This window comes from Lissotriton vulgaris, chromosome 6 (assembly GCF_964263255.1).
Source record: "Lissotriton vulgaris chromosome 6, aLisVul1.2, whole genome shotgun sequence".
NCBI lineage: Eukaryota > Metazoa > Chordata > Amphibia > Caudata > Salamandridae > Lissotriton > Lissotriton vulgaris.
Genome location: NC_141694.1, coordinates 927,216,694 through 927,231,485, shown reverse-complemented (window position 1 = coordinate 927,231,485; position 14,792 = coordinate 927,216,694).

Genomic DNA, 14,792 nt, shown 5'->3' with positions numbered 1-14,792 from the left:
CTACACCCAGTGCCCACCCATCCACCCTCCCCCCGGGAAACCCCCTCTCTAGACCTAAGGTGATACACTCCGCCCTTTGCGACCTCCCCATCCCTCCCTGAGAGGAGAGACCTAATAAAGAAAAAAAAAAGAAATGCAAACAAAGAAAGCAGCCTATTCATAACTTTCTTCCATATCGTAGTACATATTCATTATGAGGCTCACCCTTAATTACTTCAACTTAATCAAATATCTTATCATGTCATCTGTAATAGAAAGCTATCAACTTCTTCTGGGTTACTTATATTATACATTTTGTTTTTCCACACAATTTTTAGCATTGCTGGAAATTTTAGCTGGACTTGAGCACCCTTACTCCGCAGCTCATTCATCCTGGTACCCAATTCCCAGTGACTCTGGGCAGTCCTCTTACCGAGATCTGACCTGATTTGATAAGAAAACCCATAATGACTTAAACATCCCCCTTTCAAAGCCCGTTTCAATACCAACTCTTTTACAACGAAAGTTAGAATGTTTATCAAAATCTTTCTGGGGGTAGTCCGATCCGGATTCAACCTAAAGGGATCCCGATGTGCCCTCTGGATCTCCTTCTCCCAGTCAATATCTGGCCTATCCTTCAAAACTTCTCCCTGAAGACAGCATATGAAGGCCTTAACATACCCTTTCTCGGCCCCCTCCGGAATTTTGAGGAATTTTAGATTGTTATGCCGGAATTGCGTCTCAAGTCTTTCCAAATCATCCTGCAATGTTTTATTCTGTTTTCTTAAAACCTCAATCTCCTTAAGTTATCCGTCACTACGGCTGAAAGGACTTTAACCTCCTCTTCTAATATTCGAGTGCGTAGCGCAAGATCATCATGCTTCTCCTCAAGTACCTCACATTTATCATGGATCCCCTTTTGATTCATTTCAGATATTTCAAAGTTTGAAAGAATGTCTTGACGTAGAATTAAGAACATCTTCTCCATAATATATTCACCTGTATTACCACTTGAATTACCCTCATTGTGGCTAGAATTCTCTGTCTGTCCCCCATTGGTAGTTCCCTCAAATGCCCCAGCGGTGCAAGTAGTACTAGGATTGGGGCTAAGCTCGGGGGTTGTCTCGGTGCTTAAACATTCAACTTGTGGTTCAACTTGTAGCTCTGCACCATGTGAAAACGCCGCCAACTGAGTGAATCGATTCTCCAGGGGGAGAGGGGTGTTTTGTAGCTTATTTTGTGGCATACACCCCCTTACCTGTGAATTTTCAACATGCTCCATGATTTTAAAATAAGATCTCAAGGAGGGTGCAGGTTTAACAGGCACGCGCACCCCCTTTTGACCACACCGTCTAGGCTTTCCTCCTGATTTCAGCGCCTTCTTTTTGGGGGAGATTGCTACAGTCTCAGCACCAGCCAGCAATTCCTTGCTGCCTCCACCCTTTCCTTTACCCTTTACCTCTGGCAGTGACCGAAGCTGGTATCAACTTTTTACTAAGTTTTTGTTTTTATTTTTAACCTTATTTCCAGTTCTGATCTCGGTACTCCCCCGGACGCTGCAAACTTCATTACAGGCTTCACCACTCTCTCTAGCCTCCTGCTGTGACTGTGATGCTAATGATTGGGGTTCGCTTTCCATCAGCGTCAGCTCCCTCCACATACAGTCCTCTACCTGAAAACTGCAGGTCGTCTCGCACTTCCTATCTCCAAGCACAACCCCCTGCTGCCCCTCCACTTGTGTACTGCGGAGCATGAACTTTGTCTGTTCCCTCTCAGAATTACTGCTATCGACTCTGCCCGCTGGTCCATTCTTCCCCAATGGCCTGCGCACTGTGCTCCCTCTGCCTCTCGTGCCCCGGAAGCCTGTTACGACGAACGCAGCCCGAGCCTTCCGAAACAGACGCGCAGCGTTACACCAGGCACTCTGCTGCAGCTCAGTATCCAAATCCAAAGCCATGGGCGGCGAGCACCAAGCAAAAAAACGGGTGAGTTTGAATTAACAATAACTTAAACTTAACTTAAATGTCAAAATCGAATTTGATGATTTACAACCCACAATAAGAAGCATCATAGTGTCACCCAGCTTTCGTGCTATTTTTGCAGGCTGTTTTCAGATGATCTTCCGCTATAGCTGGTAGGGGGTAGACACGGAATGTGCCTCTTACTATAGTAGCCGTCGATGCAGCCAAAGCTTTCGCTCAGGTGCATTGGCCACATTTATGGGAGTCCTTACGTAGTGTTGGATTTCCACAGAATATGGTTATGGCAGTACAAAAGCTGTATCACGGCCCAAAGGCAAGGGTTTTGGTAAATGGAGAACTGTCAGATTGGTTCGATATCTTTAGGGGGACAAGACAGGGTTGTCCCCTGTCCCCCCTTCTTTTTAACCTGTACATAGAGCCTTTTGCAAATTTGATTGGAGTAGACACTACTATCCTTCTTTTCAGATCAAATGATTATGAGGTCAAATTAGCTTTATGCGCGGATTACTTAATGTTGTATACAAGAAATCCGCAGTATGCAATCTCGAACTTAATGAGGAAGGCAGAGCTATTTGGTCAGGTCTCCGGGTATAAAGTAAATATAGATAAAACCGAGATCATGGAGTGGAATCAAGACCTTCAAAGTCATGGGGTAAAAACTCAAATTCGATACCTAGGGATTTTAATTACACAGAGGATTGAGGATATTATAAAAGCAAATTGGAGGAAAACCAGTCATGAAGTGGCAGTGCTGTTGTTAAAATGGATAAACCACCCCCAAAATATATACGGTCGGGTGAATTTGATAAAAATGATTATTCTTCCAAAGATCACATTTCTTTTCAATTCAATCCAGTTAATCTTTAAGAAAGAAGATAAAGCTAAACTCCAGGGCAAAATAGATAGTTTCATTTAGGCATCAAAAGGTCCCAGGAATTCCTGGAAGAAGTTGAGGAGAAGATTTGAGGTGGATGGATTGGCACTCCCAGATCTGTTTGTATATAGTTATGCTTTTCATTTTAAAAATGTGCGTACGCTGGCAAATAACATAGATAAGTCACCTATCAGTTTACTTTTTTCAGCGATGCTGGAGGATATTTTGCATGGTCAACAGCATTTTCTGTTTAAATTTGGGGACTCTAAGGGGCATATTATCAAGGGGGTTTATCTCCGCTTTTTTGGCTTTCAAAGCCAAGAAAGCGGAGATAAAATGATCTCCCTATTACCTAGCTGTCGCTAACACCAGTTAGCGATAGCTAGTAGGAGATAGCGACCATCTTGGGCCCTGCTTTGCATGTCAGTGAAATTTATCACTAATGACATGCAAAGTGGGCGTGCCAAGATGTTAGCGACTGGAAACAGTCGCTAACATCGCTATCTCCTATTACCAACTTTTGGAGATATTTGGAGATATTCGCGCTAAGCACGAATATCTCCAAAAGCTAACACCTGCCCCTGAGCAGTTCTTAGCCATTTTATCCAATGGTAGGTGGATAACATGGCTAAGAGCATTAGCTCAGTAATGCATGAATATAGCTGACTTTTCAGCTATATACATGCATTTCGGCCGATTTTTATCGCTTAGGAGATAAACCTTGATAATAGCAAGGTTCCTAAGCGATACAAAATCGCCGCAGCACGGCGATAAAAATATTGCGGCTAAGCCAACATAGTGATAATTATCGCTAGTTGTTGGTAATATGCTCATAAGTTCTTTAAGAAAGTAAGATTAAAGGTTTTGAAGGCCGCCTTGAATATGTGGATGTTTGTGAGGAAAGTTCTAAAAGTACCATACTTCTCGAGCTATGACCCAATATGGGATTCTCCTGGAACTCCTGAATGTTTGAGAGACCAGCTAAGTCAGCCTTTAAAATCAGGGGGTATCTACTATTGGGCTGATCATAAGCAGGGTCAAATATGATGAGCTGGGAAGTTATGAATCATCTGTGTAAGGGGCAGTTAACTAGATTTAAATATTACCAACTAAGTTCATGGTGGGCACAACAAGATTGGGTGGAGGAGGAGGAAACAAAATTTAGACAGGTGACAAGAACTGACCAGTGGAAAAAAGAGGTGTCATTTTGGTACTGGGCCTTTTTGGAAACAGACAAGGAATTAGAGACTGAAATTATAACGCTTTGGGGTCTGGAGTTCGTAGAAGAGGATTTGACGCAAATATGGTGTGACTCCTATGACATTTTACGAACAGTAGTTAAACCAGCATCACTCAAAAGGAGACACCTATTCACTACCTATAGAGTGTACTGGTCACCTGCGAAGCTAAATAAGATCACTAGTAACTCTTATAACTCTCCTAGATGTATGCTGTTAGCTGCAGATGATATCCACCTATTCATTGCATGTCCAAATATATCCTCCTATTGGAATTCAGTTTGTGACTTTATAAGGGAAACAACTGGGATGCAGATTACAGTTTGCACTTGTTTAATTTGTTTTGGTTTAAGCATGGAGGATGATGTGCAGTCTCCAGCATGTAACGTGAAATTTCTGTTTTATGTGATTCTCTTGGCTAGACGGGAGATATGCAGGTTATGGAAATCAGGAAGTCCACCATTGTTTATTGAATGTCATAGAAGTAAAAATGTATAAAAGTGAGTCTGATATGGCATGTGATCCCATGAGTGAGAGAAAAAGTTGGGCTCCGTTGGTTAGATGGAGAGAAAAGGAAACGTGAGTCCCATGATTAAGCCAGTTTTGTTGTTGACCACTATTCTCTCCTACAGGCGGTATCACTGGGTATAGGAGATGGAAGTGGATGCAGTAGTATGCTTGTGGGTCACTACTTTCGATTGCCTCATGGTCCATTGGGTAAGTTTCCCCTGGTAAGACCTAGAGGATCAGAGTAAACCCTAACAAGAATGCTGGCAGAATGAGGACAAAAAAAGACATCCCTCTGTAATGATGGGTGTGCATAATAGGGTGGGGAGAGAGATGAGCCTCTCCACTGAGACCTCTCTCTGGGCTGACAGGTGTGCGTAGTAGGGTGTATAAAGGGACTGGCTGGCCTCTCTGCTGAGACCTCTCTCTAGGATAAAGGGTGGGCGGAGTAAAGTGTGTGGATGGCTTGGCCTCTCTTCTGAGAACTCTGTCTCAGAAGACGGGTGAGCGTATTACAGTCTATGTAGTTACTGGCCTCCCCGCTCTCACCCCTCTCTTGAATGACTGATGTTTAGAGTACAGAGTGGGGACAGACTGGCCTTTACACTGACTTCTGTGCTCATACTTGTTCCTACAGGGATGGGAATGCGTAGTGGGGTGTGGGGATGTACTGACCTCTCTGCTGACACCCCTGTCTTGGATGATAGGTACACACAGTAGGATGTGCGGAAGAACTGGCCCCTGTGCTGAGACCTCTCTCTTGAATGATGGGGGTGCATTGTACGGTGTGAGGAGGGGCTTACCTGTCTGCTCACACCTCTCCCCAGGGTTACACATGTACAATTAGAATGTGGGGAGAAAGTCAACTTCTGTGCTGAGAAGTCTCTTTACGATGACAAGCATAGAGACTAGGGCATGGAGAGAGACTGCTATGGTTGCTCAGACCTCTCCTGGGAGGAACACATTTGTGTACGAGATTGTGGATAGAAACTGCTCTCTCTGGTCCTCCTTCTATTTTTGGTGATGAATGTCACAGTAGGATATAGAAATTAAGTATCCTCCCTGCTGAGAACTGTGTTTTGGTTGATTGGTGTGGATAGTTGAACGTAACAACACACTCACCTCTCTCTCAGACCTCTCCCCATGGGAACAGGCAGGCATAGTAGGTTGTGCACAGACACAGACTTCTCCACTGAAACTTCTCTCTAGAGTCTCAATCATATATAGTAACATGTGCAAAAGAACTGCCATCTCCACCAGCATAGCTCCACCAGCTGATAGCAGTGCATATTAGAGTATGAGGAAGGATGCACTGTGCCAAGACCTCTCCAGAGGTCTCTGTCCTCCAGTATGGACAAGGAGTGATCATTCTACTGAGACACCACTCTTGCATGACAAGTCAGCATAGTAGGGTGTTAAAATAATTGGCTTCTCCATTAACAAGTCTCTGTAGTATAAAAGATGTGCATAGTACTGAATACATACATATACATGCAGAAGCACTTTTTCAGTCCCTGAAGCGGGAACTGCCAGTTGTAGTCAAAAGGCAGTACTGTAATAATATTGAAATGTAAAATAATGTTTAAGAAAACAAATCACTAGTAACTTAAAAAAAAATATTACAATAAATTACAAAACTACAACAACTATTTTAACATATTATATCAACAATTGTGAAACCAACAAAACAACCAGCTTTTCTAATTGTAATATCTTCATATGACTATGATGAGTAGCACCAAACACACCATTTTTTTTCCTTCATTTGTCTATTGGATGTTGGTGTGGGTAGACCCTTTGGCTTGCTCTCTTTCATCCACCTCAACCTGCCAAAGATTGTCCAGTTTGGCAGTTTTTTCATATCAAGCTTGGTGGCAAAATACACTCAGCAAAGTTTCATATGTTTTAATTTATTAATCCCTTGCGTGCGGCGCAAGTTTTTGCCCTGAGTGGGGGTTTAACTAAGTGGGCGGGATTCGAACGGCCAGGGGCCGTCATGCGTACACACCCACTATGACGCCTGACAGCTCCCGGCCGTCACAAGCATGCAGGGGTTAAAAGAAGTCCAGCTGGGAAAGTAGAAAGAATCAGTGTAGTATATTCAGTGCAGAAATGTGGAAGTATTTAACATCCATGCATTCACAAAGGCTAGGTCAGACAAAGTTAGCTCTTGCAGCCAAACTAGACATTTCTTTAGGTGCTGCCATGTCCTTTCAACTGGCAGATAATATGCCCTCCATGGACTTACTGATAAAGCAGACAACAACCCTGCTTACTTAAACAAAGCCCTTTTTTGATGCTTACATAACCAGATCATTTTCTCATCTGAAACCGGCAGAGCTGCACAGAACAAGCTTCTGCAAGAGCACAAATTTCCCCCTAGGCAGTAGATACAGAATCAGTGATGAAATTAATTTTTATCCTGATTTTCCACATAACTATTGTTTCCTGTTTCTTCCCAAGTGAACAGGTTTTGTTTTCCTCCTCCATATATTTTGTGACATTATACTTTTCTTTTACATAAATTCTGCTTTTGACTTTCCTCTTGAAAAAAAGACAAAACAACAACAAATTTAAAGTTACATACTGATCAATAATTGATAACAGTGATACATCACTAAATTCTCTAAACATTTCTTTGTTTATCACCCACAATCACATATTTATATTGGATGTATGATGATACAATGCAAACATTTACAACGCATGCCTTTACAACGCATTTCTTACATCGCAACATCCGTTACAACGCATGTTTTTACATCGCATACCATCACAACGCATTTTTTGAAACTACATTTACAACGCATTCCATTACAACGCATACCATTACAACACATATTACTTTTAGGACAACAGTAGGGTTAGTGTTGGATAGTGTAGGGGTAAAAATGTCTATTCCCACTCCAGTGAGTGCAAAAGTAGGGTAAGTGTTGGATAGTGTAAGGATACAAATTGCTATTCCCACTCCAGTGAGTGCAACAGTAGGGTAAGTGTTGGATAGGGTAGGGGTAAAAACGTACTATTCCCCATTACTTGCCTTATACTGTGTTGTAATGACATGTGTTGTAGTGACATGCGTTGTACTTTTCTTTTACATAAATTCTGCTATTCACTTTCCTCTTGAAAAAAAGACAAACCAACAAAAAATTTAAAGTTACATACTGATCAATAATTGATATCAGTGATACATCACTAAATTCTCTAAACATTTCTTCGTTTATCACCCACAATCACATATTTATATTAGATGTATGATGATACAATGCAAATATTTACAACGCATGCCTTTACAACGTAGTTTTTACATCGCAACATCCGTTACAATGCATGTTTTTCATCGCATGCCATCACAGCACATTTTTAGAAACTACATTTACAACGCATTCCATTACAACGTATACCATTACAACACATATTACTTTTAGGGCAACAGTAGGGCTAGTGCTGGATAGTGTAAGGGTAAAAATGACTATTCCCACTCCAGTGAGTGCAACAGTAGGGTAAGTTTTGGATAGTGTAGGGATACAAATCACTATTCCACTCCTGTGAGTGCAACAGAGTGTTGGATAGGGTAGGGGTACATCGTACTATTCCCCATTACTTGCCTTATATTGTGTTGTAATGACATGTGTTGTAGTGACATGTGTTGTAATGACATGTGATGTAGTGAAATGCGATGTAATGGCTGTGTTGTAATGGCATGCGATGTGGCAGATGTTGCGTTGTAATTACTGCGTTGTAAAGGTAGTGCGATGTAATGATTGTGTTGTAAAGGTTGTTTCCATTTATATTAAGGTAACCACTAACTTCTTATTCCTTTCTCCTGAAAAATTCCATACACTCTACCAGTGCTTTTTTCACAATTAAAATATAACTTGCCATCAACCCTGGTTCCGTAAAAGTTTATAAAGTAACACATTCTTCTTGACACAACTTTGCTAAGACTTTTATCATTTGCCAGAACTTTTTCATAAAGGCAGCTGAAGACACCAGTCTCTTCAGTTCCAAATGAAATCACCTTTGGTGAGCACAACTCAAAGAGACTTCCTTCTCCTCCAAACAACCAAGGACAATCTGAGCTATCTATGTCTCTAAAGCTAATCACATCACAGCACTTCTTCAACTATGTAATAGGATTGTTAATTATACGTTGATTTTAGCCCTTTTTTAAACTTTTCATATACAATCCCGCAAGACTCCAGCGGGTGTGAGAAACAGCTTGTGGCAGGCCTGCTAATTTTCCATAAAGGTTTGAGGGAAGCTTGCTGGATTGAAGGATCCCAGTGCATCTAGCGTCACTCCCTGAAGATTTAAATCTACTCTGTAGGAAAATAGTAGTATATGGGAAGGACTAGCCTATCCACTTAGACCACTTTGTTGAATAGTAAATGTGAAAACTAGAGTATGAGGAGGAACTAGCCTCTGCTTTCAAACCTCTCTCTAAAATCACAACTTTGCATAGTAGAGTGAGTGCAAGGACTGGACTCTCAGCTGAGACCCCTCTCTTGGATGAGTGGTCTGCATAGTAGTATGTTAGGAGGGACTGACCCTCTCTGGTGAGACCCCTCTCTTTGATGATGGATCTGCATAGTAGGGTGAGGAGAGGGACTGACCTCCATACTGAGACCTGTCTGTCAGATGACAGTTGTGCATAGTAGGGTGAGGGAGAGACTAGCTTCTCTGCTGCAACCTCTCTCTGTTCTGACCGGTCTGTGTAGTTGGGTGTGGGGAGGGACTGACGTCTCCTTTGAGACCTCTTTTTCAAATGACATGTGTGCATAGAAGCATGTGTGAATTGACTGACCTCTCCTTTCGGAACTCTCTCACAAATGACAAGTATGTTTAGTAGTGAGCGGTGGGGACTTGCCCTTCCTTTCACAACTCTCTCTCAAATGATGGGTATACATACTATGGTGTGTGAATAGACTAGCCTCTCCTTTGAGATTTCTCTCAGATGACAGCTGTTCGTAGTAGGATGTAAACATAGACTGGCCTCTCCTTTGAGACCTGTCTCAGATGACAGCTGTTCGTAGTAGGGTGTAAACATAGACTGGCCTCTCCTTTGAGACCTCTCTCTTAGATGATGACTGTGTATAGTAGGGTATTTGGGGAGTAACTGTCCTCTCCTTTGAAATCTCTTTCTCAGATGATGGGTGTGTGTGATAGTGAGTGTGGAGAGACTCGTCTCTCCAATGAGACCTCTCTCTTAAATGATAGATGTGTGTTGTATTTGTGTAGATGGACTGAGCTCGCCTTTGAGACCTCTATCTCAGATGATGAGTGTGCGTAGTCCTTATCATCATGTCAGTCCTTATCATTCTCGGAACAGTGGGGCTAAGTCTGTTGCAAAGCAATCTGCCCTTCCTAAATGTAATTTGTGGTTGTTTGGTGATGTGTCTAGCCAGGGTATTGTCCTCTAATAAGATGTTGCAATGTTTTTTCAGGCTTCTACGTAAGATGTGGCTCAGTCCATTAAAGTCAGTGATCATACGTGTAGTTTGGTTTGTAGTTTCTTGTCTTAACTTAGGTTTCAGAGTGTCCACCCTTTTGACCTTTATTATCCTGTTCTCAGCTCTATTAAGGTGTGTAGTGCAGGTTCCTGAACAGAGGTTACTCCACTACACACCTTAATAGAGCTGAGAACCTAAGTTAAGACAAGAAACTACAAACCAAACTACACGTATGAACATCTTATTAGCGGACAATACCTTGGCACTAACATCAACTTTCAGGTCTTGTCGATTGATATAGTCAGGTCATTATGGCTGTTAGTGATTAATTTCTATAATAATATCTCATTCAATAGGTTCGAGGATGTAGTGAGATCTATCAATACCATTGTACATAATACTCAGGTGGCATCCACTAGAGAGGTATGCATTATATGGGGAGGGGACTTTAATTGTAATATTTGCGAGTATGCAGAAAGTGGGTGCTGTGGTATTTCATGTAACAGGGAACATCCCTTCCAGCATTTTGTACATAATAAATATGGGGACATCTTAAATGATATGTAGTTAAGACTAGCCAGAGAGCTAGTCCAGTCACGCACTGTTCACTTGGTGCTATCTCACACCTTTAACAATATCCAAACTTAATCAAATGTTTTCCAATTGCTTCACATTTCATTTAATTTTCATAATCACATCGAAAAAAATCATGTTTTAAATCACATATTTTGATTCAGTGCCAATACATTTTGTAAACACTGCTTATTCATTAAGTCAATTATCGTAATATTTTTCAAACATTTCAATCAACATTACAACATAACACATCTTTGTTGCGTGCCCGATGCATTTCGGTACCCAGGTGGTACCTTCCTCAGGGGCCACTCTAAAATGAAAAAATAAATAAAAATGTAATTGTTTTATATGCCCATGGGGGCTGGTGTTGTATCTAAATGCAATATATGTGATCATACCTGTGGTAGAGAAAATAGATGTGCTGTGTGAACCGTCAGATAGTTCACGGGTATGCCAATGGTATATGCTGTGAACAAAAGTAGACAATCAATGTCTTGTATACATAATGGGACCAACTGGTCTAAAAATAACGAACTGTGCATGAGAAGTAAAGATATCTAACTCGAGATACCATATTTCATACCTGCTTGTGCTGATTGTTAACCCTCGACCTTCAAAGCGGTAAAAAACGATAAAAAACAATGTCAACTGCGGAGGTTGTACTCAATGATCGTAACTATGCCTGGTCAATAATAGATACACATACCTGTTGTATGTTCTCTGTTCACGAATCTAAAAAAGTGAAAAAATACCAGAAACCAACATAAGTCTCCCAGCTCAATGCTCTAAATGTGCTATTAAGCAATAAGCTCTTTGCTCTCTATTCCGTACCTTAAGTATCGATATTCAAGCTCTGCAACTACCGCCGCGACTTATCAAGATCGACTGTCTTCCGCCTTCCGATGGATGCCGGTTATACGTCACCGCCGTGCATGCAATGAACAACGGACTAATCCCGAACCATCCTGTTTACCAAACTCCACCGCGGGCGCCATGATTTAAAGTTGATGAGCTAATGAAAGCTCTACACTAAATATACTGAGTCTAAAGGAAGACAAGTTTTCAATAGGTCTAAATAATATTCCGTTCCCATCTGTGCCGAAAAAAAGTGCTCCGCAGAGCGATAATCTTAAAGACAACAAATACATAATGTTAATGCGTTCTTAAGTGATGCGCAATGAAAAAATGATGTTTAAATTTCAGCCTGATCAAATGGACCAAGGGTACATGCAAATAAACTAACGGGAACGACCCATGTAAACTATCCGCGGTCTAATAATGAGAGTCTAGAGGAAAGGTATTGTGCTTGTAAGCAGCATATGGACATGTAATACTATGTTGTGAACTCCCTTATGTTATGGGGTTTCAAACTATGTCAGTAGTATGCCTACAATCATCATGCCATAAGTTGTTATGTAAACTTCATGTTGTGTACACTTAATACTGTGGTACATTAAAGAAGCCAATTACTTAAAGATATTTCAGATTGTTGTTACAATTGAACACTGCATTATTAAAGCATGACTGAGAAACATTTACTGTCTATAATTCTTCCTATTAAACCTGATTATAGATAACATGACAAATCATATCTATCATTAAGCCCTATGGGGGGACATTGTTTTCAACGTTTTGATCCAATATAACTCCCGTTGGAGTAATTTCTGTCAGTTATCAATTCCTTGTTGCGGCATGACTTTCTCTATAATGATGAAACGTAACTGAGAAATTGAATGTCTCAATTCCTTCCAGTGTACTGCTAGTGGTGATGCCAACGACTGGTTCCTAATTTTACTTTTATGTTCTGTGATTCTGATTTTCAACTTTCGTTCCGTTTTGCACATGGACATTTAATGCCGTAAATCACATTCTGGGTGTTGCAATCGCTCGTGTGTCTTAGTTTTACTGGTTTGCCAGTTGTTGGATGAGTAAATGTGTTACCAGTAATAACATTATTGCAATGGATGCAATTCTGGCACCGAACTGTGCCTTTGTATGTAGTCTCATTGCTGCCAATGTTGAGCTGTTTCAATAGTTCCTTCACATTTTTGCCTCTTGTATATGCGTGAATTGGTTCCTCCTGAAATAAGCCTTTGAAATCTGGTAAAGTGTATAATAGTTCCCATCTCTGGTTGATTATTCTCTTAATTGCCTTGGACTGGGTGGTATACTTTGTCACGAAAACCATCTTATTACTAATAGTCCTGACTTTAGTCTGTAAGAGATCCTGTCTATTGATGTCTATTGATGTTCATTACTCTGTCCTTGCTTTGTTTCAATATCTCTTGTGGATATCCTCTGTCTTTGTAACTAAGCAGATGATCCTCAATTTTCATCAGACAAGTTTGTGGTTCAGAACAAATCCGCTTTATACGTATTAGTTGTGAGAAAGGTACATTTCTAATTAGGCTTCTTGGATGAAAACTAGTGTAGGCCAATGCATTATTCCGATCCGTTGGTTTTGAGAACAGTTCAGTTTGGAAGCCCATGTTAGTTTTGATAATCCTCACATCCAAAAAATCCATTACCCTATGGTCAATTTTATGTGTAAATTGTATTTTTGGATTCATTGTATTCAGATCATTTATCATTTGTTCCAACTCTTCTTCAGATTCCTTCCAGATTAGGAATATATCATCGATAAAACAACAGTACATCCTGATTTTAGTCCATCGATCTGTGGTCATCAAGTTCTCCGCCTCAAATTGTGCCATGAAGATATTTGCATATGCAGGTGCCCCCGAAAAGCCCATGGATGTCCCCGTTAGTTGAGCATAGTGATGGTTTATCCACACAAAATAGCTGTTTTGTAAACAAAACGTAAGCAGTTGCAATATCAAGATCTTGTCTGTCTGCAAATCATTCATCTGTAGTAATGCCCATTCCACAGATTCTATACCAGCTGTATGGGGAATAGAGGTATAGATTGCTACCACGTCAATGGTGCACAAAATCCAATTTTCCTGAAAATCTTGAGTCAAGTTTGAAAGTTTATTAAGAAAATCCGTTGTATCCTTAATATACGAGATACAACCTTGTACAAATTGTTGTAAAAAGTAATCCAAATATCACCCGAGAGGGTCAAATACTGACCCACACCCCGAGACGATTGGTCTGAATGGAGGGTCAATCGGATTTTTATGAACCATCGGGATCATGTAAAGCTTTGGACATCTAGGATATGTTGTGGTGAGATATGCTCGAGTATTATCATCAATCCAACCTCGATTAGTTGCTTCTTGTAATAGTTCACTAAGCATCTATTGTATTTGTTTAGTAGGTTCCAACTCTAATGGGAGATATGTATTTACATCCAAGACATGTTCGTCAACTTTATTTCTGTAGTAATAAGTGTCCATAACCACTATTGCTCCCCCTTTGTCCGTGGGATGTATTGTAAGTTCCTGGTTGTTTGCTAAATTTTGTAAAATATGAAGCTCGGACTTGGAGAGATTTTGTTGTTTTCCTTTCTTGAAATCCAATGCCTCTATATCCTTTTTCACCATAATTTCAAACGTGTCAATCATTTTGTGCAACACGGGTGGTTGGTATGTACTTTTTGGTTTGAATCGGCCTCCTTGTTCTTGTGTGCCCTGAGGAGTAGAATCAACTACATTGGTGAAGAAGTGACGCAATCGCAAAGTTCTCATAAATCGATAAAGAGCCGCCTCCATCTCAATTTCATTAGCTTTTGTGGTTGGTATGAACATCAGTCCTTTGTTCAGAACTTTAAGTTGATGATGCGACAACTCTGTAGATGAAATGTTTATAATTAGACCACTGTCCTTCCGCTTCGCAATGGTTTGCCTGCCGTTTCCTCTCCTTGTCGGGCGGTTTCGCCTGATACTCCTGGCTGCTTCGTTGGTTGTAGCCCTTTGTACTGTACCAGGGATAAAAAAGCAACACTACTGCTGGTTGGTTCTGCTTCTACTGATCCAGTGGTTACTGTTGCAGCTTGTGTGACCAAATGGACCAGTCCCCTATTTAGTGAGGTTTCTTTATCCGCGACCAGACTTTCTTCAGACGAATGCGCGATTGTTATGGTCTTCTTAGGGTCAAATCATCTCCGTGTATAAATGTCCGCCCACGTATAAACCTCATTCAGTTTGTAGTCAATTGTGTCACGTTTATATTTTCGTAGTTTACCCTCCTGCAGTTCTTTGCTGTATTTCTCCAATTTCTG